We start from the raw sequence: 25,362 nt of genomic DNA on the forward strand, positions 1-25,362 counted from the left end.
GTCAGCCGGGCTCACTCGTGCCTCTGTGGCTCTGCCGATGTCAGCCAATCTTGACCGCTCTAAGCTGCAGGACTGCAGGTGGGCGTGGTGAGTCTGCTCCAGGTGTCTTCTTGTCATCTGCCTCGGGCCAGGGCACATTTTTCTTCTAGCGAGGGCAGAGCCATGAAAGGAAGAGCAGAAGCAAACAAGGCCTGTTCGGGCTGAGGCCCAGAACTGACACCCGAATACTTCCATCCATGTTTTATTGACTAAGCAAGTCACATGGCAGGATCCAAGGTTGAGGGTGGTTGTTCTGGGATGAAGAGTGATCACCCCAGATCCGTTTGTTTCCTGGAACCTCAGAATGTGACTTTACTTGGAAGCAGGGTCTTTGCAGGTGTCATGAGTTAAGAAGAGGTCATATGGGACTAGGTAGGCCCTAAAGCCAGTATGTGTTTTTATAGGAAACGGGGAGAAGAGACGTAGGGGAAACAGACAGAGAGAAGAAGGCCACATGAAGAGGGGGCAGGGATTGGAGTTCTGCCACCACAAGCCAAGGAATGCCAAGGATTGCCAGAACCACCAGAAACTGGAAGAAGTAAGGAAGGCTCCTTTCCTCTACAGGTGTCAGTAGGAGCACAGCCCTGCTGACACCTTGCTTTCAGACATCTGGGCTCCAGAACTGTGAGAGAATAAATTTCTGTTGTTTTAAGCCCCCCAGTTGGTGGTTATTTGTTACGGCAGCCCTAGGAAGCTAATAAAGTAGCCATATATAAACCATGCCCGTGATAAGACCATGACGAGCATGGATGCAAAGAGAAGTAAAGAACTGGTGCCCGTGAGTGCACCTGTCACAGAGAGACAGATCCTGGTGGTGGAGAGAGACGGGGCCAGGACAGGTAGGCAGGGTTGGCATATCGTAGTCTGCAAAAAGTTTGGCTTTTCTTCTGTAGGCACTGGTGAGAATGAAGGTTTGGGGGCACGGGCATGACTTCTTCAGATGTGGGTTTTAGAAGGAGGGCTCTGGGGTAATGGAGGGCAGAGTGGAGGATGTTGGTCTAGACTCAGGCTATGACAGTAAGCCAGGTGAGAAAGGAAGAGGGTAGGAATTAGGGTAGCACTTTAGAAAGAAATGGGTAGACCTAAAAACAATGTGTAGAGGAAATAGTTGGATTTTGTAATCAGTTGGACGTGGGAGGAAAGGAAGGCAAGAATCTAGATTGATCCTTATTTTTGGCTGGGGACACCTAGTGGATTGGGTGCCTTTCCTCCAAAAGTGAACACAGCAAGCAGAGGAGCTGTTTACGGAGCAGAGGCGTTCAGTGGTTATGGGTCAGGCCTGGTGTGGTGCTCACTTGACCTGCTCCCTTTCTCCTGGTCAGTTCTTAGTCACATGCCCGTCTGCTTGCATGGAAGGCCAAGTCACATGACCAAGCCCAAAGTCAAGGGGTGGGGAAATATGCGATGCACACAATAAGGCCACGGCAAGGACGCAGGGAGGGATAAAAACTGGGACCCATCACTCAGCCTGTGGCAGAGAGCGTGACAGCTGTGAGATATGAAGTCAGGAGAGGTGGGCAGGCTGGATCACATAAAATCTACCTCTGCGTCCAGAAAGAAGAGGAGAACGTAGGTGTCGGTCAGGATGGCTGTTGGCTCCGTATGTTGTGTGGTTTGCTTGTGCATACGCTTGTGTGGTCTTCACCACAACCAAACTGCCGGTTTCAGCACCCCGAAATTCCCTTGTACCCCTTTGCAGTTAGTCCCCCACCCCCAATCTAATCCCAGGCCGTCACTGATCTGCTTCTGTCACTACTGCTTAGTTTCAGGCCTCAGTAGTTTCAAAAGCTCGTCAGGTGATTCTAATGAGTAGCCAGCTAACAATAAAACAGAAGCATTTTAAAATTTGCTGACATTAACAAACAAACAAAAAAAAACTTCTCTCTGACACAAGACACCATAAAGTTAAAGCCATGCCAAAGTCTGTGAGATGTTTGCAATGCATATAACTGACACAAAGTATTGGTGTCTAGAATATATAAAGAGCTCCCACAAATCAATGAGAAAAGGGCAAACCATACTCAATAAAAAATGAACAAATTATTTGATCAGGAATTTCAGAGGAGGAAACCCTAAAGGCCCAACAGATAGGTGAAAAGATGTTCAACATCACTAGTAATTGGGGAGATACAGTTTAAATGCTCACCCATTATATCTGACAAAAAATGAAAAAAAAGTTGATAATACTATTTAACAAGATTTGGGCAAATGGAACCTGCGTGCGCGGTTGGTGGGAGTGCAAATTAATCCAGCCATCTGAGTAATCTGGAAATATCTAGTAAAACTGAAGGCATGTATACTGTGACCAAGCAATTCCAATTTCAGGGGTGTGCTCTCTAAACATTCTTGCAAATGTATACAAGGAGCCAGGTGTAGGAATGTTGCATTGCAGCACTTCTTGTAATGGTGAAAAATTGGAAATAAAATACCAGTCATCAGATGAGTGGATAATTAAATCGTGATAAATTCATAAACGGTGTGCGCTAAACAGCCGTTAAAATACGTGAGCTAGATCTATAAATCAGCATGGATAAATGCGCAGTGTTTAGCAGAAACCAGACGCAAGTTGCAGAATGCTGCACGTAGTATTTAAATTTTGAAATTGTGTCAAGTAAATTACCTGTTTTATATACAAATATTTTATATATAAAATTATAGGGGGGCTTCCCTGATGGCGCAGTGGTTGAGAGTCTGCCTGCCAATGCAAGGGACACGGGTTCGTGCCCCGGTCCAGGAAGATCCCGCATGCCGCGGAGCGGCTGTGCCCGTGAGCCATGGCCGCTGAGCCTGCGCGTCCGGAGCCTGTGCTCCGCAACGGGAGAGGCCACAACAGTGAGAGGCCCGCATACCGCGAAAAAAAAAATATATATATATAAGCTTGTCTATGAAAAGTGTAAAAACATGGCTAAGAAGGGTACCCATGAGCTTTTCCAGTTATTTAGTATCTCTAAGTGGTAGGAGGAGAGAGGAACTTCAATTCTTTCTGCAACATTTTATTTAAAAAAATCTGAATCAACTATTGTAAAAGGCTAAGCTTTATTAACTGTAGGTGGGAGGTGCATGGATTTTGATCTTGTTATTGTCTGTTCATCTCTGAAATAGTTCCTTAAGGAGGAGTCTTAAAAACTATAGATAAAATTGTAAATAATAAAAATAAATGACATCAAAATGAAGGAAGAAAATTGTGTTTGACAGTGGATTCAGCGGAGTTTGTGTTTTCATGTGATGGTTACCAAAACATCTTCCACATTTTTTAGTAATGGTCCCTAGCCTTGGACAGTCATATAATTAAAGTACTCTTAAATTTTTGTATATAGGCTATTAAAAAATCTGTAAGATTTTGGTGTGTGTGTGTGTGTGTGTGTCTGTATGTTGGGGGAGGGAGATAATTATTATAAAATCCTAAAATTAAAAGGAAATGCCTACCTTGAATGTATTTACACCATTATACTTGAACCCCACCTGTTTTTTTTTTTCTTCCTGGTCATTTCGTAGCGACTGTTGTTACATTGCTAATTTTGATAACTACTGAGAATCAAGTTGTCAAAATGTGACAGCCTTTGGGTCTGTAACTGGTTGTAAGAATTGATTCTTAGTGGTCATCAAGGTACTGCACTGGTTTGAATTCCAACGTTCTAACTTGAAAACCAGGCAGGACACAAGGGCAGTCCACATCACCAGTTCCTATTTTGTTAATTAAGTTCTCAGCCTAATGCTTGCTCCTGAGATGGAATGTTTGTGATGTTATGCCTTTCACGTAGTGAGATAGATAAACCATTTACAGCATCATCCACAAATAGTCCGATAGTATGTGCAGCATTATCCATTTTTATGCTTTGTAATTTAGGATGCCTTCTCGCCAGAAGAGAAAATTGATGACTGGAGAGCCTCTTGCAAGAACATTCATTTTATCCTAGGTGACAGTAATGACCCCAAATAATGGAGTTTTGTGATATCCATATGCGAAGACCATCTTTGGAAGAACAATAGCCCAGGACTCAGATACTGATCGATACTCTTCTGCAGTGGACTGTGTTTAATTTTCAAGGCGGGAACTTATTTTTCTCTTCATGAATGCAAAAGTCTACATCTTGAAACAGTAGAATAAGAAAAGCTGTCTTCACTCAGAGCCTGGCTTGGTAAACTATAGGAGATGAGGGTGCATGACAGATTGTCAGTATAAGTTAACATACTTCCCAACCACAGTGCTAATTTCTTAGAACAGAAGATGCTCTTTTAGAATTCTCTTAAAATTCTATTAAAAGATAAAAACAAAGACACCAGACTGCATTGTTTAAAGGTAATCTCTATCCTTAAGACCTATCTTGGGGTGGTGTAAACAGAATGACATGAATGGAATATTTATAACCTTGCTGTTAATCATGTTTTAAGGCATGATAGTTGCTCCAAGCAATTTAAGAGACACTTGGACCACTGCTCATTATTCATTGTTATCATGGGAAAATCATTTCATCGCAAATAAAAGTAATAAGCAATTAGAGGAAAGGAGATACCAGAGTAAAGAAAACAGTTTAAGATGCAGCCAGGATCTGGCTGTGCTGTGGAACTCCAGCCTCTAGCATTTAAGGAGGATGGCTGACTGTTTTCTTTTGTTGTTGGTGTTTTTTCTTTTTTCTTTTTTTTTTCAATTGATGTTGGACTTCATTCAACTTAAATCTTCTGCTCTGGGAAAGACTTTGTTAAGAGAATGAAAAGATAAGCCAAGAGACTGGAAGGAAATACTGGTAAAACAAATGTTTGATATTGGACTTATATCTAAAATATACAAATAAACCTTAAAACCAAACCATAAAGAAATAAACAAATCCAATTTACGAATAGGTAAAAGATGTGTCCGACAAGTTGGCCAAGATGGTGAACAGATGGCAAATAAGTATGTGGAACAATGCTCAATATCTATTGTCATTAGGGAATTTCAAATTAGGACAACAGGGAAATACCACTACACACCTATGACAACGAAGAAAGAAGGTCGGGGGAACATGCAGTACGTATTGCTGGCGAGTATTGTTTCGTTTTTCTTTTTGTGTATTGTGGTAAAGAACACACAGCATAAAATTGACCACTTAACTGTTTCTAGTGTACAATCCAGTAGCCTTAGCTATGTGCACGTTGTTGTGAAACAGACCTCCAGAACCTGCTCATCTTGCAGATCGGAAGCTCTATACCCATCAAGCACCAGTCGCCCGTTTCCTCCCCCCCGTAGTGGTTCCCTGGTAGCCATCATCCTACTTTCTGTTTCTATGAACTTGACTACTGTAGATACCTCGTATCAGTGGAATCATATAGTATTTGTCCTCTTATGACAGGCTTTTTTTTTTTTTAATAAACTCGTTTATTTATTTTTGTCTGCGTTGGGTCTTCGTTGCTGTGTGCGGGCTTTCTCTAGCTGTGCTGAGAGGGGGCTACTCTTCACTGCGGTGCACTGGCTTCTCATTGTGTTGGCTTCTCACGTTGCAGAACACGGGCTCTAGGTGCGTGGGCTCAGTAGTTGTGGCTCGCGGGCTCCAGAGTACCGGCTCAGTAGTTGTGGTGCACAGGCTTAGTTGCTCCGCAGCATGTGGGATCTTCCCGGACCAGGGCTCAAACCCATGTCCCCTGCATTGACAGGCGGATTCTTTTTTTTTTTGAGGTACGTGGGCCTCTCACTGTTGTGACCTCTCCCGTTGCGGAGCACAGGCTCCAGACACGCAGGCTCACACGCAGGCTCAGCGGCCATGGCTCACGGGCCCAGCCACTCCGCGGCATGTGGGATCTTCCCGGACCGGGGCACGAACCTGTGTCCCCTGCATCGGCAGGCGGACTCTCAACCACTGCGCCACCAGGGAAGTCCCTATGAGAGGCTCATTTCACCTAGTATGTCCTCAAGTTTCATCCATGTTGTAGCATGTGTCTGAATTTCCTTCCTTTTTAAGGCTGAATAATATCCCACTGTGTGTGTGTGTGTGCGTGTGTGTGTGCGTGTGTGTGTGTGCGTGTGTGTGTGTCTGTGTGTGTCTGTGTGTGTGCCACGTTTAGTTACCCATCCATCTGTTGATGAGTGTTTGGGTTGCTTCCACCTCTTGGCTATTGTGAGTAGTGCTGCTATGAACATGAGTTTGTAAATGTCTCACCGAGATTCTGCTTTCAATTCTTTGGAAACCCGGAAGTGGGATTGATGGATCGTATGGTAGTTCTGTTTTTAATTTTTTGAGGAAACTCCATATTGTTTACCATAGCAGTTGCACCGTTTTACAATCTCACCAACAGGGCACAAGCGTTCCAAATTCTCCACATTCTCAACAAAACTTGTTCTCTTCTGTTGTTTTCTCTTCCCTTCCCTTCCCTTCTCTCCTTTTCTTTCGTGATGTCCCCTCCCTCCCTCCCTCCCTTCCTCCCTCCTTCCTTGGTAGTAGCCATCCTCATTGGTGTGAGATGATATATCATTGTGTTTAATTTCTCTTATGATTAGTGATATTGAGCATCTTTTCGTAAGTTGGCCATTTGTGTAGCACCTTTGAAGAAATGTCTATTCAAGTCCTTTGCCCATATTTTAATAGGGTTATTTGACTTTCTTGTTGACTCTTTTCCTATCCAGGCTTTTCAATTTAATTTACTGGGGGAGAAATTTCTTTTCAAATATGGCACCTCTGTTTTTTTAATTGAAGTGTAGTTACTGTACAATATTATATAACTTACAGATGTACAATATACTGATTCACAATTTTTAAAGGTTATATTCCACTTATAAAATATGGGCTATATTCCCCGTGTTGTACAATATATCCTTGTAGCTTATTTTATACATAATAGCTTGTACCTGTTGATCCCCTACCCCTATACTGCCCCTCCCCTCTTCCCTCTCCCGACTGGTAACCGCTAGTTTGTTCTCTATATCTGTGAATCTGGTTTTTTTTTGTTATATTCACTAGTTTGTTGTATTTTTTAGATTCCACATATAAGTGATATCATACAGTATTTGTCTTTCTCTGACTTGCTTCACTTAGCATAATGCCCTTCAAGTCCGTCCATGTTGCTGCACGTGGCAAAATTTCATTCTTTTATTATGGCTGAGTAGTATTCCATTTTATATATATTTATACATACCGCATCTTTATCCTTTCATCTGTTGATGGACACTTAGGTTGCTTCCATATCTTCACAATTGTAAATAATGCTGCTGTGAACATTGGGGGGCATGCATCTTTTCAGATTAGTGTTAGATATATACCCAGGAGTGGAATTGCTGGGTCATATGGTAGTTCTATTTTTAGTTTTTCTGAGAAACCTCCACACTGTTCTCCATGGCAGCTGCAGCAACTTACATTCCCACCAGCAGTGCACGAGGGCTCCCTTTTCTCCACGTTCTCACCAACATTTCTGTTTGTGTTCTGTCTGACGAGAACCATTCTTACAGGTGTGAGGTGATATCTCATTGTGGTTTTGATTTGTATTTCCCTGATAATTAATGATGTTGAGCATCTTTTCATGTGCCTGTTGCCCATCTGCATTTCCTCTTTGGAAAAATGTCTATTCAGTTCTTCTGCCCATTTTTAAAATAGGGTTGTTTGTTTGTTTTTGACGTTGAGTTGTATGAGCTGTTTATATGTTGGCTATTAATCCCTTATCAGTCATACCATTTGTAAATATTTTCAGTAGGTTGTCTTTTTGTTTTGTAGATGGTTTCCTTTGCTGTGCAAAAGCTTGGCACCTCTATTTTAAAAAGTGGAAATCAGTGGCAAAATAGAACCTTCCTCCTAAAAGAAATCAACTATTTATAGTTAACTTTAAAAAACAAAACTTTTGATTTCATAAAATGAAAGGTAGCTATACTTGCACAATGAACACTTGGCTATTTAAAAACACAAGCCTGGGAATCTTTTCGTTTGTTTTAGATCTACTCAGCTAACAAACAAAGAAAAAAAATAGAAACCAGTTACCATCTTTTATGTGTATCTCTTTTCTGGTTTATGGACACTTTTAAAACCATCCATGCTGTGGCTCAAATGTAATGTAAACTAGGCTTTTCTCCTCTAGGGCCCAGGACAAGAACATTGGAAGAAACAGTCTGTCCCCCACCCCGCCCCCCCCCCCACCCCGCCACACCCCCCAGCCCCCACCCCCCACCCCCGCTGTTTATTTTTAAAAGATGTCATTTTTTGGATGGGCGAGTGGATGAGAGATACCCTTTCTGCTTGACTTCACTTTTTTTTTCTTTTTTGGGCTGCGTTGGGTCTTTGTTGCTGAGCGGGGGCTACTCTTCATTGTGGTGCGTGGGCTTCTCACTGCGGTGGTTTCTCTTGTTGCGGAGCACGGGCTCTAGGCACACGGGCTTCAGTATTTGTGGCACGCAGGCTTCAGTAGTTGTGGCTCGCGGGCTTCAGTAGTTGTGGCTCGCGGGCTTCAGTAGTTGTGGCACACAGGCTTCAGCAGTTGGGGCACATGGGCTTAGTTGCTCTGTGGCATGTGGCATCTTCCCGGACCAGGGCTCGAATCCATGTCCCCTGCATTGGCAGGCAGATTCTTAACCAGTGTGCCACCAGGGAAGTCCCTCTGCTTGAGTTTAGAATGTCACCTTTCTCTGTAAATTTCATAAAGTTGGGAAATGGGGAAGGACCTGGAGAGAGTATTCTGGTTCAGAACTTTGTCTTCACTCAAAGAAAAAAAAATTCTTTTTCTTTTTCAGAGATTTTCCGTAGAAATCTAATGCAACCCACATGTTCCTGTAATAGCCCATTCTTGTTCCTTTTTCAGGGCATGGGGAGCATTTTTAATACGGCTCAGTTTGTCATGGGGAGCAGTAGATTCCTCTCGTTGAGTTCTTCAGTGGATTGTGGGCTGAATTGTTCATTCTGTTCTGTTTGGCGCGAATCAGAGTCTTTGCTAAGTGCCCATTCAATCAAGTTGAATATACTTTACCCAAGTCCCTCTGGTGCATACTTAATGAGAGAGAACTTTGGGTCTCTGCAGAGCTCCGTAATATCCTATCCTTTTATTCTTCCCCTTCTTGTATAAAAAACTGTAGTCATTGTAGTTGAAGACAGTAACTAGGGCATCCCTTAGTTTTTTGGGGGCTAAGTAGCACTTATTGAGTGCTTACTATGTGCTAGGTGCTGTCCTAAGCCGTGCCTGTGTATTAACTCTATTAATTTTTGTTTTTTCGGTACGTGGGCCTCTCACTGTTGTGGCCTCTCCCGTTGCGGAGCAGAGGCCCCGGATGTGCAGGCTCAGCGGCCATGGCTCACGGGCCCAGCCACTCCGTGGCATGTGGGATCTTCCCGGACCGGGGCACGAACCCGCGTCCCCTGCATCGGCAGGTGGGCTCTCAGCCGCTGCGCCACCAGGGAAGCCCCTGTGTATTAACTCATTGTCTTCCGTCCCATGAGGCAGGTACTGACTGCATCATCCCCATTTTCCAGATCAAAGACTTGAGTCCCAGAGTGGTGCCGCGAAGGAGTGCAGCTGCAGTGCCCATGCCGTTGACGACTCTGCAGTGCTGCCTCTTAATTCTCATTTGTTGATCCTTTCCTCGAGCATCTGCAAGTGCTTTTCACACCTGAAGGTGTACACCATTCGCCTAGGGAATCGCGCTAACACGCAAGATTCTGATTTGGTGGGTCCGGGGTGGGCCCGGGATTCTGAATGTCTTACAGGCTCCCAGGTGAGGCTGGTGTTGCTGGTCCCTGGGGCCCGCTCGGAGCGGCCGGTGGTGGAGGATACAGCTGTGTAGCAGTGATGCAGTCCAGCGGTTGGAGGGGCCCTGGAAGAGTCTGTGGGTCAGTGCTCGGCGGGTGGCTTCTCATACCCGACCCTTTGATATTCTGATTTAGGAGGCCTGGGGTAGGGCTCAGACATCTGTATTTCTAAGAAGCTTCACCGGGGGCTTCGGATGCACAGCCAGGTTTGGGAACCCACACAGCTAGTCCGGCTCCCCAGCTGTGGTTTGAATCTCTGCCTCAGCATCTCTCCCTGTAGGTTGTGCAGAGACTGGTAGGTCCCGCTTTTAGAGGCAGCTCCCAGTGCCCTCCTGCCTTGTGGGGAACTAGGGTCTCCCTGGAGAGTGTATTAATTTCCTAGGGCCGCTGTGACAAAGTGCCACACACTGAGTGCTTTAAACAACAGAAATTTATCACGTCAGTTCTGGAGGCTACAAGGCTGGGTCCAAGGTGCTGGCAGAGCCGTGTTCCTGAAAGCTCCAGGTGGTATTTTGGCTTCTGTGCGTCTCTGTCCCTTTATCCGAATTTCCCCTTTTAGTAAGGACATAGTAACGTCGGATTAGGGCCCACCCGAATGACTGCATCTCAGCGTGATCGTCCGCAAAGACAGCATTTCCAAATCAGGTCACATTCACAGGTACTGGGGGTTAGGACTAGAGCATCTTTTCGGGGGACACAGTTGAACCCATAACAGGGAGGTAGGGTACATATAACAGGGGGATTAATAGATGCCAAATTAAAATGGCAGACATTGGCATTAATAGGGGAGAAATGAAACTGGGGCTCCATGCTAGTCAAGGGTTTGGATGGAAATGAACATCTCAGGGCTTCCCTGGTGGTGCAGTGGTTGAGAGTCCGCCTGCCGATGCAGGGGACACGGGTTCGTGCCCCGGTCTGGGAGGATCCCACATGCCGCGGAGTGGTTGGGCCCGTGAGCCATGGCCGCTGAGCCTGCGCGTCCGGATCCTGTGCTCCGCAACAGGAGAGGTCACAACAGTGAGAGGCCCGCGTACCGCAAATAAACAAACAAATGAACATTTCAGATGAGCACCGCTTGACGTTGGGGGGTACAGCAACCAGCCTTGCCAGTGGAGCTGTGGGCGGACACTCAGGGAGCGATGGTGTAACTTGATCCCCTCCAGGTGCCTACAGCTCTTTCTGCCCAGCCTGTTACGGCTCTCCTTCCCTGACCACTTCAGGCCAAGCAGCTCATTGCCTTGTACCTGGTGCCACGCTGTGTGGGCACACTCATGGGTGATTTGCAGCCCCCGATGAGTTAATGACCTTGTGCCCAGCCGGCCGTAGGCTGGGCCACCTAGCGCTCTGAGGAACTAAATCAGGGCAGGCTGAATTGTTAGGCGGAGTGACTTCTTTGTTTCCTAACCAGAGAAGATCGATCCTATAAGAGGGTTATTGCTGCACACAATTCGCCAGAGTTACTGGTTAGCGGAATCATTAGCTTTAGAAGTAAGTGAAATAGACTTGGGATGTTGTTAACATTTCCTATAAACATGTGGCCTTCCTCCTTATTCATTTAGTCTTCTGTTTCCAGGGGGAAATGGTGGATGACTCAGGGCCTGATGAAATACTTCGTGGCACAAGGGACTGGCTGCCAGATACGGTGTGACGGTACTTTTCTTGGCTTCGGTAAAAGGCTTTGCCCGACTGCAGTGGTTCTCACACCTTAGCTCGTGAATCCCCTGGATTGCTGGGCCCACCCCCCAAGAGGGTGAGGGTTCAGGAGGTCTGGAACGGGGCCTGAGAATTTGCATTTCTAATGAGTTCCTGGGCTTTTGCTGAGGCTGGCCCGGGTCTCACAGTGACCCCACTTTGAGAACTGCTGCCTCCCCGAATAAAACCCAGGCCCCTGGGAAGCTTTTTGGATTCAATGTGCCTAAGCTTACTCCCAGAGAAAAGGAGTCTTATTTTTGGCTGCGTTGGGTCTTCGCTGCTGCACGCGGGCTTTCTCTAGTTGCGGCGAGCGGGGGCTACTCTTCGTTGCGGTGCGCGGGCTTCTCATTGTGGTGGCTTCTCTTGTTGCGGAGCACGGGCTCTAGGTGCGTGGGCTTCGGTAGTTGTGGCACGCGGGCTCAGTAGTTGTGGCTCACAGGCTCTAGAGCGCAGGCTCAGTAGTTGTGGCATGCAGGCGCAGTAGTTGTGGCACATGGGCTTAGTTGCTCCGCAGCAAGTGGGATCTTCCTGGACCAGGGCTCGAACCCGTGTCCCCTGCATTGGCAGGCGGATTCTTAACCACTGCGCCACCAGGGAAGTCCTGAAAAGGAGTCTTGTGTTTGAGTTTTTAAGAAGTGCTGGCCCAGCTGACTGTATAATTAGCAAGTAACATTGCAAATAACGTCCACTGAGGTCATTTAACGGTGATGGGCCTGGACATTTTCTAGCTTCCATCAGTTTGCCCCTAGGTCCTCATCAAAGTCCTGGTTTATGTTGGCCTTATCCAACATGAAACCACTTTCTTGGGGATCAGATTACATGTTAACTGCAGCCCTGTAAGGGCCATGAGAGTGTTTCTCGGTCCACAAACCCCATGTACCTAATATCTCTCTCCAAGCTCTCATTCTCTTGGGATGGCAAAAACTCAGTCCTTGTGAATTTAGAGTTTTTCCCCACCCTCCTCCCCACTCCCCAGCCTGGCACATCGTTTCAGGGGCTGAGGACCACAGGTATCTGATCTAGGTCCTCTTTGGCCCCCATGGTCATTGCTGAGTTATTCTGTGTTCCCTGGACCAGGGGTCAGCAATGTTTTTTTCCTGTAAAGGGCCAGATGGTAAATATTTTCAGCTTTGTGGGCCATATGGTCCCTGTGGTGACTACTCAGTTCCACCACTGTAGTGTGAGAACAGCCCTAGGCAATACATAAATGAATGGGCATGGCTGGGTTTCAATAAAACTTTATTTACAAAAAATGGGCCGTGGGCCAGATTTGGCCCATATGCAGTACCAAGTGTCTTCAGGTGTCTAGGCTGCCTCTCTGCCTGTCGTGGGATTGGGGGTGGCTGGGTTTGTTCTTCTGCTTTGTGGACCTCTCCAAGGCCGTTCTTCTCCATGGGGGAGGCATGGGTGCAAAGGCTGGTTTTCGCTGTGCTCCCCAACCTGGATGGTGGAAACTTATTAGGCTTGCCCCCAGTTCCCCCATCTCAGCGTGGCTTTGAGGCTCCCAGGATTATATTCCACTATTCCAGGGCCACGTTGGGTCAAAAGAAAACAGTGAGGCTGTCTCGAGTTCTCTGCCTGGACACCCGCAGCTGCCCCCTCTCTGGAGCGTGCTGCCTGCCCCGAGCTCCACCCGGGAACGAGGGTCTGGAGATCTGCTCTTTGATTCCCAAATCCATCTGGGAGTTCGGGCCCAGCAGTGGGGGCAGGCCACAGGGCTCTTTTTTCTCAGTGACCTGCCACGTCTCAGCCTTCCCTATGTCATGTCTTCTTTCCCACTATTGGGAATCTTTACTGAGACGGGGTGGAGAGTACCCTGGCTCTTGTTTGAAAAAAATAAAACTGTATGCCCATGGCTCACCAGTCAAAAGGTACAGAAAGGATGCTCAGTGAAAAGTGAGTCTCTCTCTCACTCCTGTCTACCTGTTACCTATTTCATTTCCCCAGAGGCCAAAGTGCCCTATGTCTCTCTTAACACCCAAGTATAAAGGTGTCGAAACTGCTTTACGCCCTGATTTCATCAACTCTTAGAGAAGGGTTCTATATCAGCACATCTAAATGAGCCATCTAGGTTTTTTGGGTTTTGGTCTTGTTTTTTTTAACTACTGCATAGTATTGCATCAAATGGAGGCCCTGTAACTTTTAAAACCAGTCCCCTGTTGAGGGACATTTAGGCTGATTCACATGCTTTACTCTTATAAACAGTGGTGCAGTGACTATCCTGGTCCATTAAGTAGACATTTTTTATTGTTGTTGAACTTGACTTAATGGAGTTGCTTGCTTAACAGGCACTCTGTGTTTGTTACCTGTAACGCTTTGAATACCAGCTGGTGAGATCCTGCCCTGTCTTCAGCTCCCCCAGAGTCAGTTGTTAAATGCAGCTGTTTATGCCAGTTGTATTTGTTGCAATCATTTGATGTAACCAAATATTACACAGATTGATGAAATATGAGGGTGAAAAAGGAAAAGGAGTTTGGATGAAAGTTCAGTCAACCACTTTGAATAGATTTGCTAGTGTTGAATCACCAAATTTCTGTCAAATAAGGCATAGCAGAGACAGCTGTCAAAGATGGGGCAACGAATCAGAAAAATTGAGAACGCTTCTGTTTTCAGATTTCTTCCCACATCTTTAAGTCCTTACACCACTTTAAAGAAGCCACATCTGAAGATTGTAAATGAAATATTATGGGTATGGTTTTTGCAATGTAGGTGAAGCCAGACTTGATCAGTTGACCTAGATGCACTGATATGGCTTCTGTGTTAACGTCGTAGGACGGGCAAGTTAATGCACATTTATTTGCTTGAAATTAAAATTATTTGGGGAAGGGAGATTCATCCCTTTGTCCACCATTAAAATTAACTAATGACCGGTTTGTGTCACGTCAGAAGGGAGAATATCTACCGTGTACAGTTGGGTCCATGTGAACATGTCTTTAGTAGAAATTCCTAAGAGTAGGATTTGTGAATTTTCCATTTTTATAGAAATTGCCCAGTTGCCCTCTGTAGAGCTTGTACCAATTCACACTGTTTTTTTTTTTTTTTCCGGTACGTGGGCCTCTCACTGTCGTGGCCTCTCCCGTTGCGGAGCACAGGCTCCAGACGCACAGGTTCAGCGGCCATGGCTCACGGGCCCAGCCGCTCCGTGGCATGTGGGATCTTCCCGGACCGGGGCACGAACCCGCGTCCCCTGCATCGGCAGGCGGACTCTCAAACACTGTGCCGCCAGGGAAGCCCCCAATTCACACTTTAACCAGCCATGTCTGAGAAGGACACCCTCAACACTGTGGGGTTTTAGCAAACTTTTGGATTTCTTTTTTTTTTTATATCAATAGGGATAGACAGAATGTTATTTTGTGGAGTCTTTTGGGCCATTCTCTTCTTATAAGTCAGCTTGGGCATCTTTCCATATGTTTCAAAGCCATTTATATTTCCCTTTCTGTGTATCGTCTGTATCTTTCTATTATTTTTCTATTGTGTTGTTGGTTTTGGAGTTGCTTTTATACTGAGGAAATTATCTGTCATATTATCACAGTTATTTTCTCAGCTTGTCACTTACAACTTCATGGTGCTTCTATGTAGATTTTCATTTAATTTGTACTTATTTGAACTTAATAATTTTTCTTGAGTCTTACTTAGTAAAGTCTTCCTCATTCCAAGATGATTCAAAATACTATTTTTTCTATGCCTTTGTTTCCATTATGTCCATTTAAACATTTGATCCATCTGGAATCCATTTTGGTATAAGAAGTGAGGTAGAGATTAGGATCCATGTATTTCCAGATGGCTCCTGGAAGTCCTAATACATAACATTGAATAATACATCTTTTCTCCATTGGTATGAAATGCCAACTATATTATTCACTAAGTTAGAGAAAGGATTTATTTTTTATTTCTGGATTTTTTTAGTCCTAAGGTGAATAACGTGTCAGCCATTAGCCATATGTAGCTGTTCGGCATATGAAATGTGGCTAGCCCAAGCTGAGATGTGCTGTGAATGTAAAATTTTACACACACCACTTACACACCAGATTTGGAAGATTTACTAAATATATATATACGCACACACACACACATATATATGCATATATATAAAATATCTCATTAGTAATTTTTTATTGCCAACATGTTAGGGTGCTAATATTTTGGATGTATTGGGTAACATAAAATGTATTACTGAGATTGATTTCACCGCATTGCATTTGTGGCTCACACTATATTTTTATTGTACAGTGCTGCTTTAACCTTTTGTGGTCTATCTAGTCGTGTCTATACTGTTTCAGTGATTGGAATTTTGTTTTATTGTCTGTTAGTTCCCCCCCCCCCGTATTACTTTTCTTTTTCAAAAGTTTCTTGGTTATTCTTTTTTCTTTCTTAAAAAAAATCAATTAATTTTTTGGCTGTGTTGGGTCTTCATTGCTGCGCGCGGGCTTTCTCTAGTTGGAGTGAGCGGGGGCTACTCTTCGTTGCGGTGTGTGGGCTTCTCATTGCAGTGGCTTCTCTTGTTGCAGAGCGTGGGCTCTAAGCGCGCGGGCTTCAGTAGTTGTGGCACGTGGGCTCAGTAGTTGTGGCTCGCGGGCTCCAGAGAGTAGGCTCAGTAGTTGTGGCACACGGGCTTAGTTGCTCCACGGCATGTGAGATCTTCCTGGACCAGAGATCGAAACCGTGTCCCCTGCATTGGCAGGTGGATTCTTAACCACTGCACCATCAGGGAGGTCCCTCTTGGTTATTCTTATAGACTGATTCTCCATGCAAACTTTAGAATCAACTTTCTGGTTTCAGTAACATCTTGTAGGTATTTTTATGGGGTTTGTTTCATATTTATAGATTCATTTAGGCAGAAGTGACAGATTTAGGGTGGTGAGACTTCCCATCTGAGGACAAGGTACGCAACTCCACTTATTCAAGTCATGGATTATGTCTCTCGGTAGCATTTTCAGTTTTCTTCATCAGGATTTTTCATATTTCTCTTTGAGTGTATTCCTGGGTATTGCATTTCCTTTAGTTTCTGTTGTAAATGGGATCTTTTCTTTCATAGTATATTCTATCTGGCTGTTGTTTTTGCGTAGGAAAATTATTGATTTTTCCAAACTATTTGTACTGAACTGCCAAAGTGAGTACTCTTATTGACAGTTATTGTTTTTTTTTTTTTTTTTTTTTTTGCGGTACGCGGGCCTCTCACTGTTGTGGCGTCTCCCGTTGCAGAGCACAGGCTCCGGATGTGCAGGCTCAGCGGCCATGGCTCACGGGCCCAGCCACTCCGCGGCATGTGGGATCTTCCCGGACCAGGGCACGAACCCGTGTCCCCTGCATCGGCAGGCGGACTCTCAACCACTGTGCCACCAGGGAAGCCCCACAGTTATTGTTCTTTAGATGATTCTCTGACTTATGTATATACAATAACATCTTTATCATTAATTTTGGTTTCCTTTTCTCCCCAATCTGAGTGATGGGGCTGCCTGACTGGGAACAGCAAAAAGCCTACGGATACAATGAAATTCTGGAAAATAGCCCAGATAATTCAAAATATTTAACACTGAAATTGGGGCAGATGTGGGGAAGTTTGTTAACACAAGACTTGTTTTTTTTTTACAAAAAAAAAAAGAGTAAGATTGGCTTTATATTTGAGCAGCTCTTATGGGAATTCTAATGTTTCTGTCGTCATGCTCTCTGGGGGTTTTATAGCTGTTTGGCCGTAAAGCCATCTCTCCTATGGGTTTATCTTCCATCATAAGTTGGGCCCTTTCAGCTCTAGCTTATGTTTCCTGCCTTGTTTAAGCAATAACTGAACCCAGCGCTGTTCCAGGCTTGGTGGAGAAAGGGTGGTCCATGTCCTCAAGAACTGTACAGACTCTTGGAGGAGACAAAAACCATGCCTTTTGGGACTTCCCTGGTGGTCCAGTGGTTAGGGCGCGGTGCTTGCACTGCCGGGGGCCCAGGTTCAATCCCTGGTCAGGGAACTAAGATCCCGCCAGCCACTTGGTGTGGCCAAGAAACAAATAAAACGAAACAAACAAACAAAACCCGTGCACTTAAAGGCAGGAGGGCAGTTCAGGATCTCAGACAAAGCGGAGGGAGATGGGGTCGTGTGTATCACACAGAAGTGTGCTTGTGTTTGGGCGTCTTTGTAAGAAGTATTTATTTATTTATTTATTTAGGCTGCGCTGGGTCTTAGTTGCGGCACGCGGGATCTTTTAGTTGCAGCATGTGGACTCCTAGCTACGGCATGCATGTGGGATCTGGTTCCCTGACCAGGGATCAGACCCAGGCCCCCTGCATCGGGATTGCGGAGTCTTACCCACTGCACCGCCAGGGATGTCCCTACAACTTCAAGTTTGACGATTTCAGAAGACTAGCTGTTTGGCGGATATTTGACTATTGATTGGAAGCTAAGGAGGAGAAGAGAAGGTTTGGAGCATCTGCTGTGAAGAGTTAAGTCGTGAAGTTGGAGGCTGGATGTGGACTTGTCAAAATGTGTCCAGCCTCCGTTGTGAAGTAAGCTTCTGTGACTCAGATCTCTCTGGATCCGTCGTTTTGTCCAAGATCAACCTACAGAATAGGCAGGGGCAGAGAGACGGGGTGCTCAGGGGAGCAGAGCAGAGAAAGTGTATGTTCACTGGATGCCCTTCACAGCCAGGCATCCTGAGCCACACAATGCACAGGTGATTTTATTGAAACTTTAGAACCATAGGCAATATTTGCTCCATTTTATGGTTGGTGAAACCCAAACTTGGAGTAGTTAAATAATGTACCCAAGGCTAAATGACTAAAAAAAAAACAAAAACAAAAACGGTGAAGCTGTGCATTGGAGCCCATTCTGTCTGACTTCCAAAGCTCTAATCCTGTGTTTTCAGGACAGTGGGGATAATTTCGTGTTCACCTCGTAGGGCTGGCTTTGCAGAAGCTTGGATGAATGAGAGTCTAGCGTACCAGCAAAAGGAGCATTGCAGCTGCTGTTAAAGTGTCCTGGGTGGGGAGGGAATCCATGGGGTGACCGTATGAACCACAGGGACAGGACCTAAAGGTGAAGGGACCTGGTGGCCTCCGGGCAGACAGTCCACGCAGTATGGAAATCTTGGCTTCAGTTTGTCTAACAGGTGGTCATGGTGCCCTCTGTTTTGCGATGATTCTATGAGCCAGAAACCTATTATTTCGCAAAATGGTGTATTCTACTTTTGAACAATATTGAGTAAGGTAGTTCTTTTATTTTTCTCTTAAAACGAGACGAAGGAGTGAGACAAAGCAGAGGTGAGAAATGGATTCTAGAATCCTACTTGGCTTCAATGAATGGCTTTTTCTTATAAGGCAGGTGACCTAAAAACTTTGTGATGTTCCCTAGACATCAGGCTTGCAGTCAGAGAGCTCTTCAGAGTAAGTTAACAGCCCCAGGTTCCCAAATAGGGAAGCAGTCACTTGAGGGACAGAGGGCATTTTGCCAGCTGGGAAACATAGCTTAGGAAGTATCCATTGGAGACTTAAATGGCTTTTAGCAAACTCAGCAGAGCCTTTGCAGAGAAGAAACCAAGCGTGCAGAAGTATCTCAAATGCTAACCAGACTAAAGCCTCCTTGAGCTGGAGTGAATATGTTTAAAGCAAGTAAATCAGCTATTTGATATGATTTTCTTTGGCTTATCCTGGGCTTGAGTATCAAAGGGGCAATGGCATAATCGCTTTTGGAGTCCCTGACTCTTTTGTTTGTTTGTTGAATTCTTGGTCTCCTTGGGCAAAAACTCACCAGATGGCAACTGGAATGGGAAAGTAAGCCAAAAAGGGGTTGTTAGATGCCCATTGTAGGCAGAAAGTGGTTTGCTTAGTGAAGGTTCCTCTAGTGATGGCGGGCTCCTGAGATGGTGGGTCTCAGAGCTTCAGGGAGGTGACACTACAGAAGCCTGAGTCTAGGGCATTATTGTACTTGCAAGTCAAGGAGAGAGAGCCATGCTCCGTACCTCAAAGGCCAACCAGGAAGCCAGCTCAGCGAGAGTCTAAAAAGTCTTGGGATGGCTGTTGCTGGGAAACTCTAGGGATTCCTAGGTGGACCCTGCTCAGAGGGCTCCTGACCAAGCTGGTGACCTTCTTTTCTTTATGGTCTGTACACCTGCCTCTCCATCCCTTTTCCTGTTACCTCAAAGTTACTGTTGGAGCCATAAATACCATAGTCCTGGTATTTATGGCCTCTTGGGTGGTGGGAAGTGGCATGGGTGGTGATCGTGAGAGCAGAACTCTGGAGTCAGATCGCCTGGCTTTTATTTCCCAGCTCCTCCAGGATTTACCGTGTGTGTATCCTTAAGAAAGTTCATTCAGCTCTCCAAGTCTTAGTGTCCTCATTGGTAAAATGAGGACAAAAAAATCACTTTTGCCCCATAGGATCGTTTGAGAGAGTTAAATGAAAATATCCATGTAAAGCAATAATCTCAGTGCCTGACATTTCAGCTTATAATAACTATTATTATCTTAAGTGAGACTCTCTTAGCAAAAATAACTGCCTTCTTGTTTAAGGAAAACTCAAGAGCCTGAGGTTTTAGATTGGAGGATGACTCCACGGCAGGCACCTAATGAGGTCCAAGTCTTTCCTCCATCTTCACTTTGACTAGTATCACTCCCCCTTTAACATGAAAGTATGGACCCAAATGCCTGACCCTTCTTTGCTGAGATAGGCTGACGTTTTTAGAGGCTTTGTTAACGATGGAGGGAGGATAACAAGGAAATGCAAAGTGCAGGTTCACTCCCAGGATCGTGGGACCTTCATCCTTTCACACGACAAGTGAGGCAGCTACAGTCCATCCCCAGAGGGTCGGCACAACCTCACAGGCGTTTTGCCTCCACCCTTTTCCTCACTTTCCACTTTTCTCTGTGTGGCGCCATCAAGGTCAAGGATGCCGAAGAGTGAGGCGCCCCCAGAGCACTTTCTCTGCCTGAAGATTCCCCTTCAGGTGCCAAGCCTCAGAGAATCTGGACTTTGTTTCATGGTAGAGCATGGCCTTCCCTTACATCTGCATGCTTCCTCCTCCTTAACTACCAAAAGATGCTTGTGACCCTGCAGTGGGAAGCGGCCACTGGCTCATTGACACCTCTTTCCTGATTTCTCCAGGTCTCCTCGGTAGCGTTTGCTGACTCTTTGCTCCAGGGTGGAGCACCTGTTCCCTCCAGGTGCCCTGGCTGGCGCTGGCTCTACTGCAGGGTTCTGGCTGCACTTTGGCTGGGAGTTCACTTAGGTGGGAGGAGCCGTGATTCAGCTGGACAGAAAAGGGGCTTCAGCTCCTAGCGTGTCTTCTGGCCGTGCATCTACTTAGGGGTGGAAACATTTTGACAAGTGGACTGTTCCCGTTCCCAGTTCCTCTGTACCCGCAAGGAAGGCAGTTGAGTTGAGTGACTGTTCTTCTGAGGGGTGTCCCCAGGCTCTCCGAGCTCTCCTGCTGGTGCGGTTTGTTGTTGACTCAGCTGTGTTGCCTGGTGGGTTCTTCAGGTCGGCTCTGTGGATGTTGACTCGTGTTTCAGTGACTTGAGTGTTTCCCTTTGGTGAACCCCACTGCAGTGATCACTCCAAGGAAAGCCTGGGGCCTCCTTGCAGGCCCACCATGTTTTAGCTTTCCATTCCTTCCGAGGTTTTGCAAGGAAACTAAGGAAGCAGCCCAGTGGTGTGCATTGTGGATCCCACTCCATCCTCGCCAGGAAGCACTAATTCCATCTCTCAGAGCTGGTTGTAAGCATCACCATTCAAGGTCGAGTGTCATTATTCCTTTGCTTTAGGAACTTATTGGATGGCAGTAATGGGATAGCGAAAGAACAAGGACTACTGAAGTATTTTAGCCAGAAGTTCAGTAGGGCTCATCTCTGGTGCTCTAACCCTCATTTCTCCCGTGCATTTAGGTATTTGTGAGTACAAGATGCTTCATCACAGTCGGTGCCTTCGTCTCAACTTGTGATGTGTATTTCCACGTCCTGTCTGTGGAACTGTATTAGAAAGTAGTCTGGGAGATGTTAAAGCTGCTGGGTGAGGATTGTGAAAGGACTGTGTCTGCGATACTCCAGTCTCATCTGAGACCTTCCCACTCAAGGTGTGGTCCATGACCTACACATCAGCATTACCTGGAGCTTGGTAGAAGTACAGAACCTGGAGCCCTGACCCTGTGCCACTGAATCAGAATCGGGGTGTAACAAGATCCCTGTGTGCTTTGGGTGTACCGGTTAAAGACCAAGACGTGCGACTCTAAAAGCTTTAGAGGGTTTAATCGAGATCTTCCAGGAGCAGTTATGCTGCTGTCACTCATTATGCTTTGGCTGAGCTGTCAGTCACTCTGGAACTTCAGAGGAATAGGCTGGGGGTGGCCCAGGAAGGACGCTAGAAGTGGCAGGAAGGTGGGGAGGGTAGGTGTGTACGGGCTTTACACAAAACTCCCCAAAAGGGTTGAGCTATCTGAGCCACGGTGTCTAAAGGAATGTGAGAAATTTAGGCCAGTTCAGTCCACTGTTAATACCCCAAAAGGTCCAGGGCCCATGAGTTGTGGGGCCGTGGCATTGGGAGTTTACACATGCTGGACATGCTTGGACTTGGGCAGGAGCTGGGTCTGATTCTGCTGGGTTTTCCCAGGACAGGCGGGATGCCTGCCAGCATCCTGGAACAGCTTCTGGTGGAGGGAGTTACAGATGCAGAGATGGATGTCACGATCCTAACAGACCAGGTTGGCTGGGGATAGAGCAGGGCTGCTGTCCCACCTGGACCACAGGTGTGCCAGTCAGTGGATCTGGGCCCGGGGGGAGAGGGCAGGTCACAGGAGGCTGGCGAGCGGCTCTGCCTCGGCGCGCCTCCCGCACCTTGGGTGGCAACAGCTCTGGTTTGAGAATCTGCCAGCCGCTTGGCCTGAGGTCTCTGTTTCCTGGCACGCCACCTGCTCTAGGCACGATTTGTTTAGGTCTGACGTTGTAGGTGGGATTGGAGGGGAGCCCCGTTGAATGGCCTCTTTGCAGTCAACTGAGTAGGGAGGACACAGATGGTTCCAGAATGATTTCCAGCATTGGATGTTTCCACGCCTTCCCAGTCTCCTTTCCTAGAACGTTCTGTCTTGCTGCTTCTCAAGTACCAGCTAGGGACAGATGGGGTTTTCCCTGACCCGACGTGATCTCACATGGGGCCCACGCTCCTCTCCCTCAACACTCCCTTAGCGGATTATCGGTGCCACGGATTCGTCTTTATTTGTTAAGTTTCTGGCTCGATGGACGCCTCTTGGAAGGGGCTGGGGGCATCGCCGTATCCAGAGTCGGCCTGCAGTGAGCGTGTGATGAGAATAAAGACCTGTCATTTCGTTTCATTCTCAACAGAGGAGTGCTATTGGCTCTTTTCTCGAAAGGTCTCTGGAATCCATTGCATCTCCACCGCTGACGTCCTAATCCATCATGGGCTCTTGCCTGGAATTCCCTCTGCAGGAGCCTCCCCGCAGGTCCCCCCCACCCGCCACTGGCACATACATCGCAGCATGCTGCCTCCCTGCTCAGAACCCTTTGACAACTTTCCTTTGCACTTAGAACTAAGGAAAAGGTCAAACCGTGGCCTCTGGCTTCTGCCTGGGTCACCTGGAGCTCGCCAAGCCCTGTCCCTCCTGTGGGGCTTTGTGCCCGCTGCTCCCTGTCTGCTAGGCTTTGAGCAGCTCTGCGCGCGGCTGCCTCAGTGCAAGTCTCTCCTCCCCGACCTCCCGGTGACATGCATGGTTCTCCCAGTTCATGCCCTTCCTACAGCTTGTCACCATCCTTCACTCCCCAGTTTGTTTCTGTGTGTTTGTGTTTTGCTGCTTCTTCTGCTTTTTTTATTTTTGCAGTTTGTGTTTTGCTTCTGTTTTTTTTTTTAATTTAAAAACTTTTAAAAAATTTAATTGACGTGTAGTCGATTTACAATGTTGTGTTGATTTCTGCTCTACAGCAGAGTGTGTTTTGCTTCGTGACCAAGTGTCTCCCCAACCAGAATGTAGGCTTGTTGAGGACAGGAACTGTCAGGCTTGGTCCCAGCTGGGTCGCCAGCACCCAGCACAGGGGGTGACATCGGTAAATGCTCAGGAAATATCTGCTGAGGGAAGGAAGGAAGGAAACCCCCAGGGGCAGGTAAGGTGAGTGCTATCCTAGGGTTTACAGATGGCGGCCCGGCCCGGAAGCTGGGGGCAGCTGGGCTCTCTGGCTCCCTAGTTCTGCCTGCAGGCTGGCCCCCATGGCTCCCAACAGCCAGCTAGGAAGCCAATGATGGTGGAGAACTTTGGGGACTGGCGCTGTGTCACCTTTTCCCTGGTGGTCCGGTGACTCACAGCTGGTTCTCATTCCCACAGCTGTGTGGGTGAGAGGCCCCTGGGAACGGATGCTGATAGAGTCGATTTCCTGGGTACCTTCCATCTCCAAGGCAGCTGGCTCGCTGCTGGTGCTTTCCCAGCCGTCTCAGCCACTTTACTGCTTTGTTGAATGAAGGCATTTGTTTACTCTGGGAGCTGTTGCCCTTTGGATCTCACCACTAGTGCGACTCTCATCTCACCTCCCCACACTCATTGTTGCTGTGTGAGGGTTTCTGTTGAGCTCTTTTGTTTGTGACTATTATATGAGGGGCTGGCACCCTGTGGGGAGTCTCCACCTACCCTGCTGAGCCCCTCTCTCTGCGCAGGGAGCTGCTCTTGGCTTCCTCCCATTCTCCAATGCTTTTGCAGGTGGTAAATCTAAATCTTGTTACAGGCGTACCTCACCAGGGCCAGGGGCCGTTGTCCCACGGCCTCAGTGATGTACAGTATGAGCCTGGTCTGCATGGACCAGGCCCCTGGGCCACACCGCTTGCTCTTCCCTGCTGTGTTGGCTTTCTCTTGCTCTGTAACAAATTACCACGCACTGAGTGGCTTTCAACAGCACCCAGAGTTCTGTAGGTCAGAAGCCTGGGCTGACGTGGCTGGGTCGTCTGCTGGGATCTCACAGGCTAAACTCAAGATGTTGGCTGGTGGCATCGTCATCTGGAGCTTGGATGCCCTTCCAAGCTCGTTCCTGCTGGCAGAACTCAGCTGGGTTGTAGGAGTGGGGTCTCCGTTCCCTTGCTGGCTGTTAGCCCGGGGCCTCTCTCAGCCCCTCAAGGCCACCTACATTCCTTCTCACGTGGCCATTCCCACCTTCAAGCCAGCAATGGCGCAGCAATGCAATACCTGCGAAGCGCAATAAAGTGAGGTCTGCTTGTCTCCACTCACTCCTTCTTCCTTTCTGATGGAACCCCAAATTTGTTTGATCTAGTGATGTGCCAGCCACGAATCCTCAGTCTGGCAGCCTCCCTTGCAGCTAGACCCACGTGATAGGGTTGGCAGAGAAATCTTAAGGGACGGCTTTCCTTCTTATCTTCTCCTGACCCCTTCTCCTTCATGGACCAATGAGAAGCACCCGGGGATGCTGCACCATCCCTGAGGGTGACAGGGCGGGAAGCCAGAAGGAGCATGGTTCCTCCTGGCAATGTTGGATCCACTGTACCCTGGCCTTCTTGCTGAGTGAGACAGATAAACCCTTTATGTGTTTGAGGCACTGCAGTAGGGTTTTATGCTTCTTCCAACCTAATCTTAACTAGTTATTTGAACTGACTTCTGTTCAAGGAAAAGAGAAATTCCATAATTTTTCTATTTTACCGTGAGCTCAAATTCCCTAAATAAAAAGGACAAGCAGAAGAAGGCCTGGAGGTATCCTTGGTGGGCACGAGGGCTTGGCTGGAAGTCTCTGTGGTTGCTGGAGAGAAAAGAATCAGATTGAAGGAGCTGGTCACGGTGTCCAGCAACCCACAGCATCCCCTTCCTTCCTGCCTGACCTACCACAGAATTTGGTATTTATTTTTTTGAGTTCTGGACAAAGGAAAAAAAATGTCCAATGAGAGGTCTGTCCAAAACCTCACCCTGGCAGAGGCGGCCGGGGCAGGAGGCCAGGAGGCTGACTGTGATGACTAAAG

At 46.8% G+C, this 25,362-nt stretch overlaps 1 protein-coding gene and 1 non-coding gene across 5 annotated transcripts in view; both read left to right on the plus strand.

Annotated features, from left to right (window-relative positions):
- SLC39A11 (solute carrier family 39 member 11) overlaps positions 1 to 25,362 on the plus strand; it is a 431,705-nt gene that overhangs the window by 147,895 nt on the left and 258,448 nt on the right. The window lies entirely within an intron of this gene.
- On the plus strand, positions 17,311 to 17,383 carry TRNAA-UGC. The gene has a single exon. It is a non-coding gene; the product is annotated as a tRNA-Ala (tRNA).

Source organism: Monodon monoceros, unplaced genomic scaffold (genome assembly GCF_005190385.1).
Source record: "Monodon monoceros isolate NGI ecotype Baffin Bay Population unplaced genomic scaffold, NGI_Narwhal_1 Super_Scaffold_9, whole genome shotgun sequence".
Taxonomy (NCBI): Eukaryota; Metazoa; Chordata; class Mammalia; order Artiodactyla; family Monodontidae; genus Monodon; species Monodon monoceros.